Source organism: Sylvia atricapilla, chromosome 2 (assembly GCF_009819655.1).
Source record: "Sylvia atricapilla isolate bSylAtr1 chromosome 2, bSylAtr1.pri, whole genome shotgun sequence".
In the NCBI taxonomy this organism is placed as follows: domain Eukaryota; kingdom Metazoa; phylum Chordata; class Aves; order Passeriformes; family Sylviidae; genus Sylvia; species Sylvia atricapilla.
In genome coordinates, this window is record NC_089141.1 from 37,716,441 (window position 1) to 37,738,999 (window position 22,559).

General features: G+C 35.5%; 1 long non-coding RNA gene across 1 annotated transcript in view; it reads left to right on the top strand.

The window, feature by feature from the left end:
• The window catches only part of LOC136357571 (uncharacterized), a 170,276-nt gene extending 159,324 nt beyond the window's left edge, over positions 1-10,952 (top strand). The window contains exon 2 of the long non-coding RNA XR_010742913.1: positions 10,904-10,952. This is a non-coding gene — a long non-coding RNA (uncharacterized lncRNA). The remainder of the gene's footprint in view (positions 1-10,903) is intronic.
• The last annotated feature ends 11,607 nt before the right edge of the window (positions 10,953-22,559 follow it).

Genomic DNA, 22,559 nt, shown 5'->3' on the forward strand with positions numbered 1-22,559 from the left:
CACCAGAAAATTGACACAAGACTACCCAAATTTGTACCACAACACAACACAAAACCCTGTAACATTGGCACAAGTCCAGATGAAGACTGGTCACTAGTAATGTATCCCTGAGGTTAATGCTGCAGCCAATACTGTTTAGCATCTTCCTTGTAACCTGTAAAATGGGATGGAGCACACCTGAGGCAAGTTTGTGGTGGAGAAAAAACCTAGTGCCCTTATTATAGACTAGGTGAGTGGAGCTGGGCAAAGTGAGCAGAGTTATCTGATGGAGGATAGTGAAGGGAATGGCCAGTTCAGCCTGTGGGGGAAAAAAAAATCATAGACTGCTTTGGAAGGGACCTTTAAAAGACCTTTTAATGAGATCTCCAAGCAACTGAATAGGCTGGGCTTTACCAGCTGGAAAATAGGCTGACAGAGAAGGACGAGGTGGAACAACAAGCAGAGCAACTGCCAGTAATGGTTTTGTGGCAAAGAATGTCAACAGGTCTCTGGGCTGTTAGGCAGAATTGTCATCAGCTCAAGTGAGGGGCCGTCCTTCTCTGCTGGGTCCTGGTGAGACATGTCCTGAAGAGCTGTGTCCAGTGAGGTCTGCCAGAATAAGACAGATATGGACCAATTGGGGCAAGTTCTAGCCACATGATTACTAAGGGCTTGGAAAACTTTCATGTGATGATAGATAAAAGACATAAAGAGTTGGGAATTTCAGCACTGAAAAGAGATGGCTTAGGATCTCATCCATGTTTGAAAAATCTGATGGGGGCAGTGTAAAAGATGAACTCACCAGCATCCACTCAAGGAAATAGCACTGGGAGCAAATTGAAAAAAAGAGAAACCCTATCTAACACTTGTTTTTTCATATTAGGGTGGTTGAACAGTGACACAGTCTGCTAGGGGAGACTATGAGTCTTTAACATGAAATATTTAAAACTTGAATGGCCCTGGCTAACCCGCTGTGGGTGACCAAGTATAAGACATCTCAAGAGATCCTTTGTAACATAATGATTCTGTGATTCTGGGAAACAGGATTCAAAAGAATGATCATATTCCTTCTCAGAGAAGTCTGATAGAGAAGAAGTCTGGTGACAGAAACAAGAGAAGCATTAAAAAAAAGTAGCATTGGAGAAGGGTGGAAAGAGTAAATGAGCCCAAGAGCAAGACTTTGCACAGCAGAACCTCCTTGGAGATTTCGATTTGGGCTTGAGACAATTTATTTTTAGATCATCTACTCCTACCAATCTGAAATGCCCCAAAGTAGCAACTTATCACCAATGACAATATTGCAAACAACAAGTAACATGAAGATAAATTTGATAATTTTTTGCTGCTTACAGCACTTTGTCCTTTTCACCTCCCTGATTATAATCACTAAGATTAATATTTTTTCAGGTCTTATCAATGTTTTTAAACCAGAATTATTTCTTCCTAGTCAAGATTCAAAGTGAGGCTAGTGAGTCACACGTATAGTCATATTTTTTAAAAGGAAATAAGAAAAAAAATGTACAAGTTAAACGTGTAATAAAATCTGTAGTTTGAGAAAAAAGACACAATTGCAGAAGAAAATCATGTCAAGCCCCATGTTGCCAACTGTCCTCACGTTATCCTCTACAGGAAATGGAGTGCGAGTGGAGAAGAACAAATCTTTGGACAGCCACAACTGCATCAAAAACTGATGAGTTTCTTTGAAATAAATATTCCACAGTAGATTAGAAATGGATAATATGCACCTCAAATCTGCATGGTAAAAGAAAAATACAAAGAAAGAGAGGAAAAAAGAAAAAAAAAAACTGGAGAGAGCATTCATACTCATGAAATCTTTTTGAAACGGAACAAAAGGTTTAAGTGAACTGCATACATTTCTGATGAAAAAAAATGCAGGCATACTAACCCTTTTCTGACAATGGATGAAAAACACAGCTGATATGCCTAAAATACAATGAACCCTATTTTCACTTTGCTTTGTTCACTCCATATTGTTCAGTTTCTTGCCTTTAAGCAAACCCTGCAGTACCTTCTTTGAAATGGTGAAGTTGAAGAATGTTCCTCTGTCGGCCACAGATTTACTTAAAAAATAAAAATTAAAGAATTAATATTCGTGGTTGAATTTATTCTTCATAACCTGGCATGACCCCCCCTCTCCCCCCGCTGCCCAGATTCTAAATTAAACTCCTTAGCTCACCATTTTTACTATGTGAATTGTTTGGCCTCTTGGAACCTAGACAATCAAAACAATGAAATCCAATGTAAAGCTCTAAATAATAAATGTGAAGTGCTGCAAATGCACTGATAGATATATTTGAGTAAACCTTGGTGAGGCAGTTTAAAATGTTCCTTAGGTGTCCTCCTTTCAAATACAGACACTGACCTGAAGTGGAGCCACAACAGAAGGAATGTGAGTGTTCTAATTAGTGATTAAATGTATTGCATTCTGCTGCCACTAGTAAAAGGAGCTTCCTTTGCTTGCTGAAAATTTCCTAGAACAAATCTGTTAGCTGTTTAATCAAACTCATCTGCTGTATCCACAGAGAAATCCAGAGTTTCATCCTTTACTTGCATCACTGATCATGAGGTTACCAAACCAGGCTGTTTTCTTGGAGTCTGTCAGACAAGGAGAAAAGCTCTTGATGTTCATCTACAGTGAACATCAGACACGTGATAACAAACAGTTATATTATGTCTCCATATTAAACAATGGGAGTGAAAGTCTAAGGAAGGAAACATCTTATAGAAATCCATGAAGAAAGTAATTGCAAACAAATATTTAATTTTTATATTTGGAAAAAGAATAATCTGTTGAACTCCCTGTAGTGGAGGTAGACATGTGCCTTGATAATAAAGGATATTTACACATATTAGTATGCAAAGGAATCCCTGCAGTTACCTTGTCATCCCTCTAGCCATTCTATCCAGAGATTTCAGAAACAAAAATAATGTAGCATGGTACCCAGAGACCAAATTCTTGCAGTTTGCACATAAGCACAGATGGAAAAAAATATTGCCAAGCCTGGATTTTGTTTATTTGGTTGGTTTTGGTTTTGTTTGTTATGTGGATATTTGCATTATTTATTCAGGATAGTTAATAATTATTTTTCTTTAAGAAATAACTAGATCAACTGAAACTTTAAAAGGGGGGAGTATACTACAGTTCACATTGTGAACACCAGAAGACAGTGGAAAATTGATTTCCTAGAGTGTACAGGACATTACAGACACAGATGAAAAGAATTGGAAAGAATACAGGCAGGAACCTGAACTTCATGGAGGGAGACCTAGAGATGACCTGAAAATGAGAGAGCAAGAGCAGACTGGGGAGCAGACTGCACTTCCTGGGGACCAGAGGTGACTGAGAAGGTATTTCTGATACCTGGGTCAATTGCAAGAAAAGGCCACAAGCAAGAATTTGCCTTAAGTGATATAGTGAGCAAAAGGCAAATTTCCACTTACATATTTTCAAGGGCTTTTTGGTGTATACTTAAATAAAATCTGGTTCAGTATTGTTTTGAGGTGGGTGTATATAAAACTGTTTCTGATTTTTGGTGAATGACAAGGCCTAGAAACTTCTGTCTCAAAGCTGTCCTGCTGACTCAGAGTCCTATGAAAACAAATGAGGGTTTTTTCCTCTACTCGTAGCAATCTGGAAGATATTAATGATGGCATATGGTCCATTGTTCAGCACTATGACAGATTTTTTCCAGATTACGACTTTGCATCAAAGCATGTCGTACATGCTGAGTATAGTACTTGTTATTAATTCATTCATTTGTATGGGTCTGAAAGTATCTAGTGCTTTTTTGTAGCTGTTTAGAAAATCCAGAAATATAATGGCCTTGCATAAAACTGTTTATTTCCCTTTATCATGATTTCCAAAAGCACAAGGTAACAATTTCAATGTCTGACTCAAAAGAACAAAATCAATGTTGATAAAAATATTATCCTTTATCTCCATTTCCTGTCCCCTCCTAACACACCCCCCCCCACCCACCTCTATTGGGTCTTACATGAAAGATTTCATGACTCATCCCAGAATAACTCTCTAGAACATCTGAATTAATTGTCATTTCTGCAGTACTCATCTGCACATAAGGAGAGACTAGAACTTGTGCCACTGTCACTTTTATTTTTTCAACAAAATCTCCTATTCCAGAAATTTTGGAATTTTTGGGAAAAAAACAAACAAAACAAAACAAAAACAAAACAGCAAGATTGACTGATGAGAAGATTTGAAGATATAAAAATATATTCCCAAAAAATGAGAGAAGTTTCTGAGAAATTTTGTGTCAATATTTCTGCAGTTGTGAGAACAATCATGCAGAGTAATACATGTTCTTACTTAGAGGGGATACCAACAAGTTTTCTAAGATTGGAAAAACATGATTATTTCATTTTACAAATGAAAAATAAAAGGTTTTTCCCTCTGTTTATTTTCTCTAATATCTGAGAATTTCCCTCCAGAAAGTGACTGTGTGTCACACACTTATTTATGTCAGGGTTTCTTCTAGAAGACAGATATCCTAATTCCATCTGCTTAGCTGAAAAGTTGGAAACCAAATACAAAAGCCACCAAACTTCAATATATGATTGCATATGATAATTTTTATAGTTACAATTTTCGCAAGTCTTTTTATTTTCATTCAGGCATTCCACAAAGATTGAAATTAATGATGTGAACATTAAAGTCTTTGAAACAAATATGTCTGGAAACAGATGTATTACTGATGAATACAAATAAAACTATTTTTTCGTAGGACTTCCCATCTGGAGAAGACAATTATTGCATGTTCTATATTATATCAACATCTACCATAGGCAAAATTTGCAACAAGATAGAGACACTATTACCTCTCAACATTTCTTTGAGTTTGAGTGCATTATGATTTAAGAACCGTTTATGTCCCAATCTGGAAAATCGTTGCACTTATATTATAGCTGCAGAAAGCTACATTGAAATCTATGAACACCATAAAAATCACTCTCAAAACTGAGTCTTTAATTTCTATCTCTGGACTTGTGAAATTCAAATAATAGTTCAGAATATAAAGAAGCTGCATTTTCCAAACACCTGAGTAGTTTATCTTGTTCATGTCACTGAGCCACGACAGACTCAGTAAAAGCATTCTACTCTACTTTAACAGGCAGAGCAGACCAAACTGAGGTACTGTAGAAGATTGAACAGTGAAGGCTCGCTGTTCCTTCATTTCACAACCACTGAAAAGCAGACCAGTTATAAAGTTCTGTATTGCCAGGATTTGTAAACTGCTCTTCATTATGAAATAACCTTTGGTTTGGTTTAAATTTTTATTGATTTTTTTCTTTAAATTTCCTGCAAAAATACAGAAGAAAGATTTCTTATTATCTGAACTAACTTCTTGTGGAGATATTGTCACATTGATGTCAAATTATTGGAGATGGACTGTTAAACATTGCTGAATTATGTTTTCTAACTCAGATCAGTGGACTGGATACTCAGGAGATTTAAATTCTTGTAATTTTAGTAAAGCTAAAGGTCCAATGCCTATTTGAAACAGATAAGAATACTTCCTGAATTTTGTATCCTCCCCTCAAAACGGACTCATAAGCCTCCCCTCATTCACCTCAGGATCTGGATCCATGTGTTTCCAGGATCTAAGGGACAACTTTGATATAACTCCATTGCTTTTCCTCAGTTGCTGACAATATGTCTAACCCGTGAGATAAAGCCATGTGATAAAGAAGATATACAATGTAGAAAGATATACAATGTAAAATTACAGAGAGACAAAGACATGTTGAAACAAATATTATTAGTCCTCTGGATTCAAGATGGGAAACATCAACATGAAAAGGTATAAAATCCTAAGAAAAGAAAAAAAAGGAGTCAAATGAGGATTTGTAAGATCATCAGGCTGGGTTGGTGTTTTAGTGCTGATGGGGGATGAGAAGATGGCTGAGAAATAATCATAGAAATCTATGGAAGTGAACTGCTCTTTCACAAGAAAGGCCAGCCAAAGTCTTTGGGATGGTGACCACACGGAGCTCATTAAATCCCAGATACCGTGTCTTTGTGTTGGGCAATATGTAGCTGCTATGTGCTTTTAAATGGAATGTGCCCTGCTGGCAGGTTTTCCTTACACAAAGCTAGAGATTTCCAAATAAATTCTCTTAAAAGAATAACAGCCAAAGATTTTAATATCTTGGAAAACTATTCAGTTCTGGATTATTCTGGAATCAATCTTCTTTCCTTTCCTCCCTCCCTCCCTTCCTCCTTACTATTTCCTTCCTCCTCATTTATTCTCTTTCTTCCCTTCCTTTCTTTCTCTTTTTTATAGAAAACCATATTATCAATGTGGTCTTAATTCTGATGTTATTTCTGTGGGATTGCATAGTAGTTATTGTATTGCAAAATACTTGTTTTGTGATTTTTCCCACATCTTTTACTTCATTGTCCCAAACAAAGGCTCTGCATCATTTACTTCATTGCTTGGTGTTTTGGTTTATATTGTGTGATGGCTCAGTCAATAGAAAATTATTTCTAGTTCTTTACCAATTAGGTGTTTTGTATGTGAAGTACATTTAGGCTTCACACCTTCAAATTCAGAATGAAGTCAGAAACCAAGGTCATTCTGACTATTATAAAGCACATTGCTGAATTAATGGATTACCTCTCTTTTGCTTTTGCCAATACTCCAAAACTGAGATAGAATAGATCTTTATTTGTAGGGGAAATAAAGAAGAAACCCAAAAATTCCTGATAAAGAAATAGCAGTGCTGTCTTACAACAATGAGCATGTTGAAATAGTACACTGAAGGATATAGGGTGAAAGAACAGTGGGTTTATTAATTTCTGTTGATATTTCCTAGTTAATAGTTTAACTCTGCATTTAATGAACCTGAAGAGTCACCATAAAAAAATCCAGAGATGAGGGCCAAACATTAAATAATTAGAAAACCTATCCTAAATTTTATTCACAGATTAGAAAGTGTAGATTAAAAAAATTACATTCCTTTTTAAAATATAAAGAAGTAATAGAACCCATTATCTGTTCCATAGCCAGCAAAAAGCTACTTAATTAAAAGAGGTGAGAAGATCATGAGAGGAGGAACACTATAGCTAACAAATGAGACTAATAAACTAATAGTCTACTGAAACTGCATTTTTCTGCAGTTTAATGATTTTCCCTTTTAAAAATTATTATTTATTTTATTTCATTTTATTCGATTTTGTTTAATTTTATTTTATTAAGTCACAGCCTTTTCCCTCATGAAAGAAGTGGAAAACATGCAGCTGGAGGGAAATTGGTTCATTTGGCTTTGGTCTCCTTTGTAGGTTGCAACCTCCTAGGTTACAGTGCCTGAGTTAAGACTTAAATCAGAGAAGACACATCAGAAAATTTTACATATAGCTTCAAGGGCAGTTTCTATCCCAACTACTTCTTGAGATCTGCTCGATTTGGAAGGTACTTACTTTGTGGACACTAGATAAAACGTCCTTGGATAATGATCTAAGTGGTAAACTTGGAAATGAGGAGCATTGAAACCTGTTCTAAATTTTCCGTGGTGGTCTCACAGTTCATTCAGACATGTTCCTTTCATTTTTTCTGAAGTTTGTTCCTCTGCCATTCCTTTATCCTCTTCTACATGGTATGTATTGCCTTCTGATAAAGCATGCAAGCTTCCAGTTTTCTCCATCAGGTTGGAATCTTTGCTATCATTTACCAGGACTTATCTAGTTTCCCAGTTTTTCAACCACTTCCAAAATTTTCATTCCATCTCTTTTCTCTCCCACTGTAGATATTTCAGCAACGTATTACTATTCCTGAAGTCTGATTCTTTGCTGCCCCTTAACTTAATCAAATAATGTCTTTCCTTCTTTCATGCTGCACAGGTTTGCACCCAAGGTTCTCCTTAAACCATGTTTTGAGCATCTAATGGAGAAATGATATTAACTCACCCACTGTTTGTGATTACACTTACCTGGTACTTGTATAGGATGATCATGTTTATCCATAAAGGGCAAAGTGTGTATGGGAGAAAGTCAATTTGACAAATTGCCTCTATTCACTTCCACTCTGCCTCCTGCTACACCCCTGTTATATATTGATTCTCTGCTCCCAGGTCAATTCCTTCACATGCCTCTTACACTCTAGTAGTTTTATGGCATGTCTCTCTACTAAGGTAGACTCTAAGAGGTCTCGCTGCCTCTTTCAAATATTAAGATCATTAAAAAATGCAGAGATGAAAGAGTAGATAAACAAGGCATAACAAGATCTATTAGAACAGGCTATCATAAGCAGGTAGTGGACTTTAAAGTGCCATTCTGGCTGATGACTAAATTTCTTTGTTTTGACTCATATACTCCCATTACTAACACTCCCATCATAGTATAGACAAGAACAGCAAACACTTCTGACATGAAATTGATGGGATGGGTATTCTTCTGGATGGAAGCAATATTCGCAGCTTTTGAAAGCCAAAAGAGTATGCTTGGACTTTTCAGAAGTTTTGCCAAGACATTCACTCAGACCTTCACGAGAGGCTTCCGAAATACCTGAATGACTGAAGGAAAGTATTTTGTTGGTCAGTGAGTGCTTAAAAATATCAGAAATAAAGAATAGATATTTATGTCCAATTTTCATGTCAGGCGAGAGCTACTGGTAGGATACCCTAGGCTCTGGAACATAGAGCATTTAACAGATAATATAGAATTGTCAGTAAGTCATCTGGAAAAGGAGGCAAATAATGATGTGATACATTTTACAGATAATATAAATGTAGATATTTTTCTACTAACCATAGGGGAAATTTTTAGGAAGTATTTTCCACTGTCATAAGTTGTTTTAATTTGGGCAAGCTGCAAAGAGGTTTACTGAAAAGATGAACCTGACAAGAACAGCCTGTTATTTGGATAAGCATAAACTAATCTTAACTCCTAAATATGTGGGTTTGAAGAACATATTATGCCCGACACTGGTACAGTAAACTTCAAGATTAAGGATGAACATATTCTTCTCAAAAAGCTTGCAAAAAAAGAGCTCTTGAAAATGTACTGGGATTGAGTTTAGGAAAGTGTAAAAAATGATGCAATATCATTTATTTCCCTCTCTCTCCCATCCACCTTCAGTTTTAACTTTCTTTAGGCCTCTCCCCATGTTTTTCTTAAAAACATATAAAATTACTATGATTTCTTACTATTAATAAATGCTAAAATGTACAACAAAAGTCATAGTTAGGTTTACTTTGTTAAAAAATGTCAAAACCAGCTTTCTTCAGAGCTGTGCCTTATCCAAGCAGCTCTGCTTAGAGTTTCAATTGTTATTCTCTGAATGCCTACATGTTAACACTGTTACTGTGATTTAAGGAACCGCAGACCAGTGTTGCCATGTCTCACATAGCTGCCTATTTCAGCTAGCTCGAAGGCAGAGAATTTCTTACATGGTACAACACTGTGCTAAATAGAAATGTTTATAAATCTGTGCAGTCAAACTGAAGAATTAAACAGAAAAGTGACTGGGTATGACAGAAAGCTACATAATTAAATACTTACGAATAGGTGGCAGTAAAAGCTTATTGTCTATGTCTGTAACTTCTGGGTTTTGGTGGGTTTTGGTTCAATTAAGTGGTACTAATGGAAAAGAGGACTTCAATGATATAAGACTTAGTGCTATCCCATTGCCTGAATGCAGAAAATGCCAACCAGAGTGGCCCCCACCCTTTGCACTGGAGAGGAATATATGTTGGGCTGACACTGGACACAGGACCAGATGGCAGGTTATATGCAGAAGATTACGGGTCCCTAGAATTGAGTGACAGTTTTTATTCCCAGCGCCACTGTAGTTACAGAGAGTTTTCAAAGTTCACTAAGCAGAAGTCACAAAACTTGTGACCTAATCTTGCCAATTAGGAAAGAAAACCTTTAAGGGTAGTAACTTTGGCGAGAAAAATACAGGCTTCCAGGGCTAATGAGGATGGTATTGTATAAATTGACAGCATTGCCTTCTTTTACTTCAGAAAGCATAAACATATGGCATGTTTTGTTCCCATTTTTTGTTATGAGACATTTCAACAATATAACATACAAGCTTGTGATAACAGGTGAAAGAAAAAGCAAAGTTCTTCATTGAGCAGATAGTCTTCCTGATGTCTGTCAATGCTCTACAGCTGCGAAGTCACTCATGAAACCAGTATCCGTATCACACAGATTCTTTACACAATCTGTAAAAAAAAAAAAAAAAAAGTGCCTCCATTGTTTTTCATGAAAGACAAGGAAAATCAGGTGTATGCATGTTAAAGGGCTGTAAGGGAATCTTCATATACAGAAATCTATATACTTAGTGATAAAAAAGTAATCAGAGTGACAATTATAGCTTATATAATGTTAGCTATTAATTTTTCAGATTTATAATGTGTATTTAAAAGAAGATATTTGTTAAATATAAATAAATCTTTATTGAAAACTGAATTTCATATATGATTATATGAGGAATTACATGTTGTCTTCAGAATTTCTAACATTAGCTTTAAAAAAAAAGATCTGTAGTGTAATGCAAGATGTAATCAAAGAAACCTGAACCCCTGAGTATTTTTCATAAATAAATTGCTACCTTCCTTCAAGTTTCATGTAATTTCCCAAATTTTCCCGGTCAGTGTTTATCTTAATTGAAAGCATAGTTATCAATGAGTTGCATTAATTGAAGAAGTGTCTTCAGTCTTCTGTCTTCACTTTAAATGATGCATAACATTTCCAATATACTGATTTAGAAATAAAGCTATAATCCAAATTTCAAGAAAAGGTAATGAAATCAGTTAAGAAGATAAAGACTCATGTATAAAAAGGTTATTAAATTGATTCAATAAATATATTATTGCATAATTTCAATATATAAACACTATATTTGAAGGCAACAAAAAATACCCTAGCAGTCTCTAGGAGGTAAAAAAAAAAAAAAAAAAAAAAAAAAGCAAATCATAAACAGGCAAAATTAAATATCAAATAAGACCTATAAGCATTAAGAGGAAAACTGACAACTCTTTTCCTAGATTATAATGCAATAATTATAGGAATAAATTTATTATACTAAAGGTAACAAGCAAGAAAAAAAAAAAGAGGGAAAAGGAAGAGAAAGGCAGAACAGCAAAATGGTTCAGAGGCTAAGATTCTTCATACTTCACTTTAATGCAATGAAAAAATTACTGAAACAAATGACTTGGATAGTTCAGGCTGTCACAAGATGGAAAAAACCAGGCAGCAGCACAGATGCAGAAAACTGAGCACCAAATTATCATTGCAGAGGAATCAGTACAATGCCAACAAGCCTTCCTTGGAATTTTACAGAAGAAAATCAGAAGTGGCAAAGTAGTATACTTAACACCAGTAGAGAAGTCTAATGTTTAGCCCAAGTTCCAGACAGCAGAGCATGGAAAACAAGAAGTATGTAAAATAGAGAAGCTCCTACATTTGTCTAAAATTAGTGAATACAAGAATAATGGATCTATTATGCAGAACAAATAATTGTTAGTTGCACAAGCAAAGCAACAATACCTGAGCAGGTGATTCACCTTTTGAAGCCTGCAGAAAGTTCTTAAGATTCCTTGAATATCTGAATACATGGATTCTTTTCTCGTACTAAATGGGTGAAAAAATTAAGCAATTCACCCGTGCAACATCTGCCTCATGAAGTGCTGCAATTATTACTCCCATGCATGTTTAAACCCTTAGATACTCTCACATTTTTATTCCACCTGTTCTGTCAGGATTATTATTTCTCTTGTTAAATCGCACACTGAGAATTTTTTATGGTTTGCTTATTATCCTTCTTTTGTTTCTTCTTCTTTTTCCTTCAAACAACAAATAATTAGTCTTCCCTTTCACTATAATCACATGTTCTACCTACTGATATTGTTGACATATCACAGTATTTATTTTATTTGGTTGTTTGTAGACTTCTCACAATTCCTTATTAGATTTTGGGGGGTTTATTTGGTTTGGTTGGTTTGTTTGTTTTTTTTTTTTTTTTTTTCTGGCCCTATAATGTGTCACAGTATTTTATTTTCAGAAGTATTTATCTATCTATCATACTTTCCAGTAATAAGATCCCAGAGCTCACATCTATATGAAAAATAACAGATATAATGACCTGAAATGTAGACTTAAAACACATCTTTCTCACTGAGGAATTCCTGCAGAAGAAAAGCCAGTATTTCTATGTACTGTCAGCTTGGCTTTGTATTAGACAGAAGTAAATGTTATAACATTTTAATAATAATTTCCTAACTCCTTTGAATAAAAGGAAATTTATCTTTCTATTTTTTTGCCATTGTCTCAATTCTCACTAAATGCAATTGTTCACCATTATGATGTTTTTTTTCTTTAAACATGATGAGATGCTGTCTAAGAGCTGTCTAAGACATGACCAGTGTCATGAAGATCCTTCATGTCAGCTTGTTCTTTCTCCACCCAAGTCTCCAGTTCCTTCTTGAAGCTCATGAGAGATTGCTCTCAGGTAAACTTAGTATAGAAATACATTCAAATCTGTTTGATTTCCAAATCTATTTTTCATATTTCTTGGTTTATCATCAATTTTCATCGCAATAACTCCATTATTTTTCAGCACAATATTTTCAGCACAGTAACTGTTACTAACTCCATTTCTCTGACCATCTTTGTAACTCCCTTCAGTTCAGTTCTTTCAATATTAAGTCAAATCAAGGTATTTCTCCCTCAGTTATATAACTAAGTCCTGTAGATGACTAATTTTTTTTTACTTTAATCCTATATTGACATTATAACCACAAGAAATTTTGCTCTGTGTTCATATTAGACTTTTTGAATACAAATGCAACATTGCATCAGCACAAAGATTCAAGGATGTACTTATAGCATAGAGATATTATATTATAATGAACATTCTTGTATCCTGTAGTACATGCAAGCTATTTTCTAAAATCTGTAAAAATTTAAAGATATAAATGAAGCTTATTCCACAATATTACTGACCTTTTAAACTAAAAGAGGTGATTTTCTTTCATTATACTCTCATCATAAATGGCAATATTTATGCTTAATATAAGTTTATTTATGTTAATATAAGTTTTAATAACATAGGACATACCACACTGTCCATTATGTTTTATTTTCCAAATAGGATATGTGATTTTTTGCATTTTATTGTGTTGTTTTAGTTCTCCATATGAAGCAATTTTGTACAGTGTCTAAGTTAATTGTGCATTCTTTACTAATTCACCACTACAATATCTCATGTTTTATTGCTTTGAGTTTGCTTCCCGAATATTTTCAAAATTTGCATCTCCAGACATTTTATGCGGCTGAAAATTGCTTACTTGGACTATGGTACTTCCTGTCCATTTAATATTGTACAATTAGGGAAAGGAAGGGAGTGGGACTGTATGGAAAATAGAAATCTTTAGAGAAGAGCAGTGCATACTGCATTAAAAGCTACCTGATGACTGGGAGAAAGAGAGGCAGGAATATGATGATCAAGAAGAAAGGGAAACACAAAAACCAGCTCAGTCTTCACAGCTCCAGGAACTGGAGATGCAAGGATAGAGAGCAGAGTGGGGAGACTGGAATTGCTGCACTGGTTTCACAAACCCATTGTGACTTTGGCAAATAGTTCAATCAAACCAGCCTTGATTTCTTGTTTATCCAGCTCAATGATAAAATGCAGTCTCTAAATTACTATTTAAAATTACTGTTCTTGGTTTTTATTAATTATCACATTGTTATCCTGTCATAAAATTCACAAAATAGCAACAACACTACCTGGGTACAGTTTTCTGACAAGTCAAACTGGAAAATTTCTTGAACAATATTTTACCAAAGGTTGGGCTGTACTTTTGGCTTTATCATGCTTTTCACCACAGAATGATTAAAAGTTCTTATTCTTAGCTTTTAAATATTCAAATCATTCCATATTTTTGGTCACTTTACCAAAAATGTGACTCTTTAATCCTGTGACCTTTCATAATCATTTGTACGTTTCCAAAATTTATTTGCTAGTTTTAAAAATAATGGCTTTTAATATATTTTTATTACAGAATTATCAGTAAGAGGACGCTTGGTCACTCTTCTTCAGATTCTCTAAACTGTGAGACCCAGAAGCCTGCTAGCTTAACTTCCAAAGTCCTGAGAGCTCAGAGTTCATCTCATGTGCTGAAATCATTACTCTCACATATTGTACTTGCAGCATTGATTAAAAAATAATAACAAGAAATCAAATGAGAAGTGAAGTCATTGCTTGTTAATTCATCGGACTCTTTGACTGAATAAAAAGGTTGATTGCAGATGAAACGCATTAAAATCTTCTCCAGTTCTTGGTGCCAATTCTCCTCACGCTGTGAAGAAAAAAAACAAAACAAACCAAAAAAACCCTACTCAGTAACAAATTTTCAAATAAAGAGAAATTAACTGACATAATAAGAGAGAAATTGTATTTGATGCCAAAACTGCAACTTGGCCCATGCTATGGGAAAAGATAAAGAAAGTACCTCCCCACATCTGGCACACCAGCAGGTAGGTGTATGTTAAAAGTGCTAGTAGGGATTAAAGCTGCAGCAGAAAAAAGCAGTGGCAGAACATACTAACAGACTCTAAGGTTTCAGTGTCAGTCTGGTGTATGGATGCAGGCACAGCATCATCAGTGCTTTGGGACTCATTTTTCTGCTAAAACAGAGCCAGGAGACAAAGAGGAAATCCTATGAGTCTATAACTGATGCAGGATCAGAACAGGGTGTGCTGGCAGATTGCCCAAAAGTTGCAGGCTGACTTAAAATCTAAAGTTGTACATACCATGCTCATATCTTTGTGTTCTAAATAATAAAAAGCCTTATGAAATTTCTGTTCATTTCTGCTGGTACCCTGCCACTGTGTGAAAAGCCTTGGAGACAGATAGAAATTAGCTGTTTAAACCCTCTATCTTCATCACCTATCACCTTCAAATAGTTGGCTAGGAATGGATAAAGATTGATAAAAAATAGTGGGAAAGAGAAGACTTGTGCATCTTCCTCAGAAAGGATAACAAGAAATAACTTCAGTCATGGTAATTGTTGTGCTTAGAAAAAAAATTGCCCATACAGAAAATAAGCGTTTGCCATAGTGCTCACGTTTATAAAGTTTTATCAGCAAGCCTAAACTCACAGAGCTGCTTTGTAGGACAGTGTCCTTACAGATATATTGTATACAATTCCAAAATGCCTTCACTGAATTTGCAGTGCTACTGTTTTGATGTGTATACCAAGAAAGGGATTGAGATAAACATACTTGACTTGTCTAAACATAGCATAAAAATGGCAACTGCACAAAAAAGAGATATCCAACCCAATGCTAGCATAGAGCAAAAGACCCTCGGTCAACTCAGTTATGTTCAGTTTTCAAAGCAAGGACCACAAAGGGCCTGAGAACAAAAAAAGTAAAAAAAAAAAAAAATATCAACTGCTCATATTCATCATCTTGTCAGTACTTCCAGACACCAGAGAGAAGCCATACATGCCTCTCAAGAACACAGCAATAGCAACTGGAACTTTAAAAGAGCCAAAAATAATGTCAAGAAAATAAAAAAACTTTCTACAAAAACATTTTTTTAAAAGTTTAACCATAAGGCCAGACCTGCAAGAGTGTCATGATTTAACCCTCATGGGCAGCTCAGGCCCACACAGCTGCTTACTCATTCCTCCACAGCTGCATGGGGGGGAGAATGAGAAGAATGAAAAGAATAAAAGTAACAAGACTCATAAGATAAAGACAGTTTAATAGGTAAAGTAAAAGCTGTGCACATAAGCGAAGGAAAACAAGGAATTCACTCACCACTTCCCACAGGCAGGGACATGTTCAGCTACCTACAGGGCTTCATCAACAGTGAATATAAAGGTCATCACTTCAAATGTCCCAACTTTCTCCTTCTCCTCGTGCTTTTGATGCTGAGCATTATGGTATATGGTATATGGTATATGGTATATGGTATATGGTATATGGTATGTGTTATGGGACATTCCTGCAGTCAGCTGGGCTCAGATGTTCTGGCTGTGTTCCCCCCCAGCTCCTTGTACACCCCCCAGCCTCCTCACTGAGGAGGTAAGAGGTGGAAAGAGGTAAGGAGGTAAGAGGGCTTGACTCTGTGCAAGCCCTGCTTTGCAACTAAAACTTCCCTTTGTTATCAGCACTCTTTCCAGCAGAAATCCGAAATACCAGCTACTATGAAGGCAATTAACCCTATCCCACAAAAAAACAAGTCAATGGGTGGGGATAAAAATGAAAAGCCTGGTAAGCCAATGTAACAAGAAAGACAAAACGCAGATCACACAGCAAACGATAATAAAGATACTGAGCATCATTTAAAGAGGTTGAAACAAAGATTTTTTTAGAAAGTGCAGCTTATAGACTATATTTATATGAATGACAGTTCATATATATTCGTATCAGTATAGTCACTACAGAAAGAGAATACTGTGTTCAATCAAATATGCTTCTGTTTGCTGGGATAATTGCATCACTGATTCTTACTTTATATCTTTAAGGGTCTCCGTGTGTTTCATCCTGGAGACAGGAGAGCAATTTCATCGTTCTCATCTTATTACATCCTTCATAGCAATATCTGGATACTAACAACCTTATTTAAGCTAGAACCCTTAACATCATATTGGAACTTGCATTGTTTCTCTGTCTTCACTAAATATTTATTTTCAGAGTGCATTCAATGACCCAGAAGAAATTAGTATAAAAACCACGCTTGCCAAGTTTTTTAGAAAATATAACAAGAGAACAAAAATGTTGTGATGTGCTTTGATTGGGCGATAAAACAACTAGATAAAAGCAATTACACACTTCAAATAAATCAAAGTTTTTGACATGATGCTATATAATACTGTGTTCTGAGAAGGCATGCAGTGTGTATAATGACTTGATCATATGCTTATTTTGTATTTAGAGACAGAAAATGCAGATAAGGTTGAAAAAATCAGTGCTAGAGTCCAAGAGTCCAAGAGATTTGGGAGCATTGAGAATTCTTCAGGATCTGATACTACTCAGTGTTTTAATCAGTAATGATATTTTGTGCATCTGACCAAGTAAGATCTTTGCTAGTATGTTGTACAGCTCAATGGAAACATTAAACAATGAGAAGAAGGTGTTTTTACAAAGTGTTCCAGATCCCAGGTACAAGGTCATAACTGAGCAAAATACATTTCAGTGCATCATTGAGACTGTAAATTGTTACATGTGGGAAGTATGGCAGGATTCAGAAGCAGAATGAGAAATTATTTCGTGGAAAGCAGCAGCTTGAGAAAAAAATGTTATCAAGGAGAATGGGGTCAATGTGGAAGCTCCGTATAAAGTTTAATAAAGGTTGTCACTGAATTTCTAAAGGAATACCAGGAATGGAGCCAGATAACATCTGTATGAAGCATTTGTATGAATTTGAAGATTTCTTCATCCAGTTTGAAGTCTGCAATTCATGGAAGCTATAAATTTAATTAAGACAATGCAAAGGAGTCAAAAAATGACTTGGTTAAAACTAGTCTCTGAAATGGGATGCTTATGGAATCCAATCTACTAGTTTATTGAAGAGAAAAAGAAGTTACTTGATTGTGATACATATAGAATTAACCATAGAAATTATATTTGATAGGAAAAGGAAAATTCTTGCAGAAGAAGGCGTAAGAACATGCCCTACATGGGAACTAAAGTTAGACTTATTCAGCCTTGAAATAAGATGCAGTAAAATGCATTGGTGAAACTAATTAACAATTTGAACAACTTACCAGAAGCAGCCCATGGACTTACTACTGTTTGGAGTCTTCAAAAACTGAGTAGACAGTTCTCTGAGAAACATATTTTAATCCAGTTCCTGGAAGAAATTCTTCAGCTTATAGAGGCAGAGCATAAGGCCAGATGGTCCCTTTGAAAGGAAATGCTGGTCCCTTCTGTTCTCGGTGTCCTTGAGCGAGAAAAATGTATCTTTTATTGCTGCCTTTTTCAGAGAAGCATTCCAAGTAAGCATTTCTAGGATTAGTGAGCTGGAGGATATTCCCATGGCAGAGCTGCATTTCCAGTCTCATGCAGTGTGTAAACAGTAGGCAATAAAGTTGTCTGGATGATCCCAGAAGACCATGCTTCGCTTCCAGAACCTACATTTTGGGGGATGATGAAAAAAAAGAAAAAGAAAGATATAATTTTGTTCCTAAGTCAAGACCTATGTTAGGAAGAAAACAAACAACTTCCACTTAAAAAAATAAACCACGACCTTTTAGATTGGTAGATACTTTATTTAGAACACATCAAGTCTTTACATTGTAGAAGTCTAACAAAACCATTTTTCCAAGTATAAACATATTTTGATGGAGCATGTCGACGTGTGTTTCAATTTCCAGATAGTTGTATTTGCCATTTATAGTATACCAAAGAAGGCTCAGCAACTATAGAGGTTACAAAACTTAACTAAGCAATGCTCCAACAATCTATTGACTACTCTTTCAATTATTAATTAATATTAATTGAGATATTTGATTTTCTGCTAAATCCTATATTCAAATTCCTTTTTCTTTTTTCTTTTTTTTTTTAAATTATTGAATTTCCATGAGCTAAAAGGACCTCCTGCAGTGCTTCTTCCAGGATGGTGTGTGCTTTTTATCAGACTTCGTTCATCAGCACTGGCAGCATGTTAATTAACTCAGCTGTGAATGACCCCCTGCTATTTTACTGGGTTTTCTATTGTAAAATAAAAGAAGGACCAGAAGAATGGAGAAAACACTGCTTTTGTAGCCTACAGGGAATGGGAAAATTCTTCTCTCATGATATTCTTTTCAGCGATGGCCTCTCTGTGGGTAGCCCTCACACTGTAATTTTTTTAATGTCAAGCAGTGGCATCGGTTGGAAGAGGATAATATATAGCAATATCACTTCATATAGACATAAAACCTCCTAAAAATTAGAAAGCAACCCATTGGTCTGTGATTACTTTCTTTTCTGTGCTCCTCCAGTGAAAACTCCTCTCTGAAGAAGCCTGAGAAACAACTGTTAATGGAAGTGTAGTAGTAATGGAAGTTTCGACACACACTCACCTTTCCATTATTATCATGCTGCTGAATTTGCCCATGTTGCTTTAATTCAATTTTGACCCATTGTTCAAAATGGAATCAAAACCTTGTCATTGTGGACTAAGGATACACACAGAAAGACCACCATCCTGGCAATGTCTAGGGCAAAAAATTTGAAAATCCAAGAAATTTTTTTTAGAAGGTATTAGAAAGCCCCTTCCACTTTGCAATGCTTATCTTCCCATGCTGTGACGTTTTTTTATGTTGGTGAATTCTAGGCACTATCCATGTGTTACAGTCTGTGATGCTATATTTTTCTCACTGTTCTACTGAACCCCTCCCACTGAGCTCTTCTAGGTGATCTTGGGTTTTTCTTGTGGTGGTGGGGGTTTTTTTTGTGTTTTTTTGTGGTGTTTTTTTTGTTTGTTTGGTTGGGTTTTTTTGTTTTGTTTTGTCTTTTTTTTTTGTTTTGTTTTGTTTTGTTTTGTTTTGTTTTGTTTTGTCTGTACATGTTTATAAAGGTACCAGTATAAGTTGATACAAACAAGAACTAGAAAAACTTTGTGTTGAGAGAAACTGCATTTCTGCTTCTTAATTTTATCATGAATTGATACTCTTGAAAGATCTAACAGTCCACATGAAAAATTGTAGTTCCACAGAGTTAACAGCCATCTTCCCCTCCTGGTTTGAATAGCTTAGGGAAGAATTTTACCTGCAAACCAAATTTATCTCTCATTTACTCTACTTTTAAACTGATACAGAAATGTTCTTGGCAGTGCTAGTAGTTCATCCTAAAGAGACATCCTAAAGAGACATCCTAAAGAGTTCATCCTAATTTCTTTTGGGTCCTACCCCCAACCCTCCCTCCAGTCTTGGGGAGTACAAAGGCAGTTCAACTCACTTGTTTTTCTATTCGCAAGTCTCTCACACAGCAAAAAACAACAAAAAGAAGCTGTATGTGAAAAGTAGCAACTAATTCTTGCACTGCTATTCTGAAAACCTGCTAATTGCCTCACAAAGCTCAGTTGTCTCACTTCAGTTTTCAGTAAAGACTTGACAAAAGATAACAGGTTTCAGTAAAATAATTGTATTATATTAATTGGGATACTAAGACTAATTAAACTCTGCTTTTGCATTGTTTTCAACAGTAAAAGACAAAGAAATTCAGTATCATAGATCATACTTGGCAAGTAGAGACAATGGACTATGTTTTCTAATGTAATTATTTAGAGTCCTTTGTACAATAGGAATCTGTAAAGATGTAAAGAACACAAATGTGTCTAAACACTATCAAAGAAGCATCTTCCCACAAGATAAGCCACCACAACAGGCACTTGGCATAAGCACTGTAAGGCAAACAGGAAGGTATCAATCCCAGGCCTAGTAGAGGTGAAGGTTTGGAATTAGAAAACTGAACAAAATTTCCACTGTACAGACTATGCAAAAGGAAACAACTGCTTACACCCATGCCAACCCAAGTTGTGGGAACATTTGAGACCACCCTGTGGATACTCAAAACTTGCACTGAATAAAGGTGGGACCTGCAGAAGAATGATTCTGGATCCCTCACTGCTGAGAAGACCAGGGTCTTCTCGATACCAGCAGAATACCACAGGATCCACTGGGTAGTGATATCTTTTTACTTTATCTGTCTGTCTTTCTCTATCTCTCTCTTTCTGGCCTCCCTCTTTCCTGTTTCTTCCATCTATTTACCTCACATTTACTGTTAAATAAAATCCATACTATTGACTTTGATGTATGGCTTTGTTTGCATCTTAATTTGGGTAGCAGAGTCTCAATAATCAGATCATAGCAGAATCCTCTCAAGCCCTTGCACCATCTATAGCTTCAGTGTCTTGTAGGTAGTACTGTATGAAGTCCAATATGAGGAGTGGTCTTCTATCCCTAACAATGTGACTTAGAGCTTGTCTACACAGCAATAGGAGAGAGACTGCATTTGGCTGAAAAGTGTTTAGAAATAAGACATATTTCTTAACTGACCAACTATAACTTGGTTAGTCACAATCATGATGTGACCATTACGCAATGTTTTTTCACGTATTGGAGATTTTCATATAAACAGCTTACATCAAATAAGTCAAGGTGGGTTGGTTTGTTTGTTTGTTTGTTTGTTTGTTTGTTTGTTTGTGGTGGGGTTTTTTGTGTTTTTTTTTTTTTTTTTTTTTTTTTTTTTTTTTTTTTTTTTTTTTTTTTTTGTTGTTGTTTGTTTGGTTTTTTTTTCCCTCAGGGTCTCCCCACAGATAGTTGTCAAACTAGTGGAAAATTATTTAAAGAAATAGACTGAAAATATATTTTCCTGAATTTCTTTGTTTTCTGTAACCAGGAAAAGCCTAATTCCTTGAAATAAGGCCTTCCCCCTGTCTCCCCTGCAAGGTTTTGATTTAGCTAAGATCTTGATTTGGCTCTAAGACTAGGACATACTTGATGAAGTTATTTTCTTTTCTGTAATCTCACTTGCTGAGCCTGATACAGCCAGTGTGCATTCAGACTACCTCAGCCTATGCAGAACAAGAATGGTATATGATCAGTTCATTCACAAAGTATGGAGGGAGAAAAGACTCATCATCTCCCTGAGACTGTTTGAATTTCTTTCTAACAAAGGCTCATTTCTCATTTGCCTGAGACTATTTGAACTTCTTTCTGGTGAACAAACTTAAATTGCTGCTCTATACAGCATGGACTGATGAGATACCTCTCAATCCCTCCTGAAGCAGCCGATCAATTTCACATAAAAAGTTTCACAATACTTACTTCTGAGAGACTTGAAAAAGCCATCACTTAAGGCCTTCAGTTCCAAGGAATCAGAGAATAAATGTGCCTTCCATCACCAGCTCAGAAAAATAGAACACTGTCAAATGCAAAACAGAATTTCTTTAATGTGAAAGAGAAACTGAAGATTATCACAAGTTATGACTATCATGATAGTTAGGTTTCTGGTTTCGAAGAAATAAGTTCCAGTGTGCACAAATAAAGGAAAAATTTGAACAAAGTTTTATCAGCCATTGAGTAAAATAATTTTTTGACTACTGCCTTTCCCCATTTAGAAAGACTTTTTTCTTTTAATGTCACAGAAGAAATATCAGTTTTTCTTAACTTCAGAATACTGAAGTTTATCTTTTGCCATTTATCTTACTGAGAGGATGAAGCCTAGGTCCACCCTCTTAAGAACCTATTTTAAATTTATCTCAGTGGAACTGAGTTTCCAGTGAGCCTCAACTCCTAACTTCTAACTGTGAGAAATAACTTTCTTTTTTTAAATTAAACTTTTGGCTTGTTCTGAACAGGGATATTGAACAGAGATAATTTCATAACTTTTAGAGTAAGTGAGCTATTGTGCATATATAACCCAATAACATTTCTGCTGATGGTTTCTTAAAAAGGTGGGAGAACTAGGAGTTTTAGGGCAGCTGACATTAATTTTGTTAATTTTGCTTTATGTCAAAGGTAGCTACTACTGGTGAAGTCTAAGCATGTCTTACTGAGAAGAGTCTTGTGTGAGCTGACAGCCAAAGGACAAA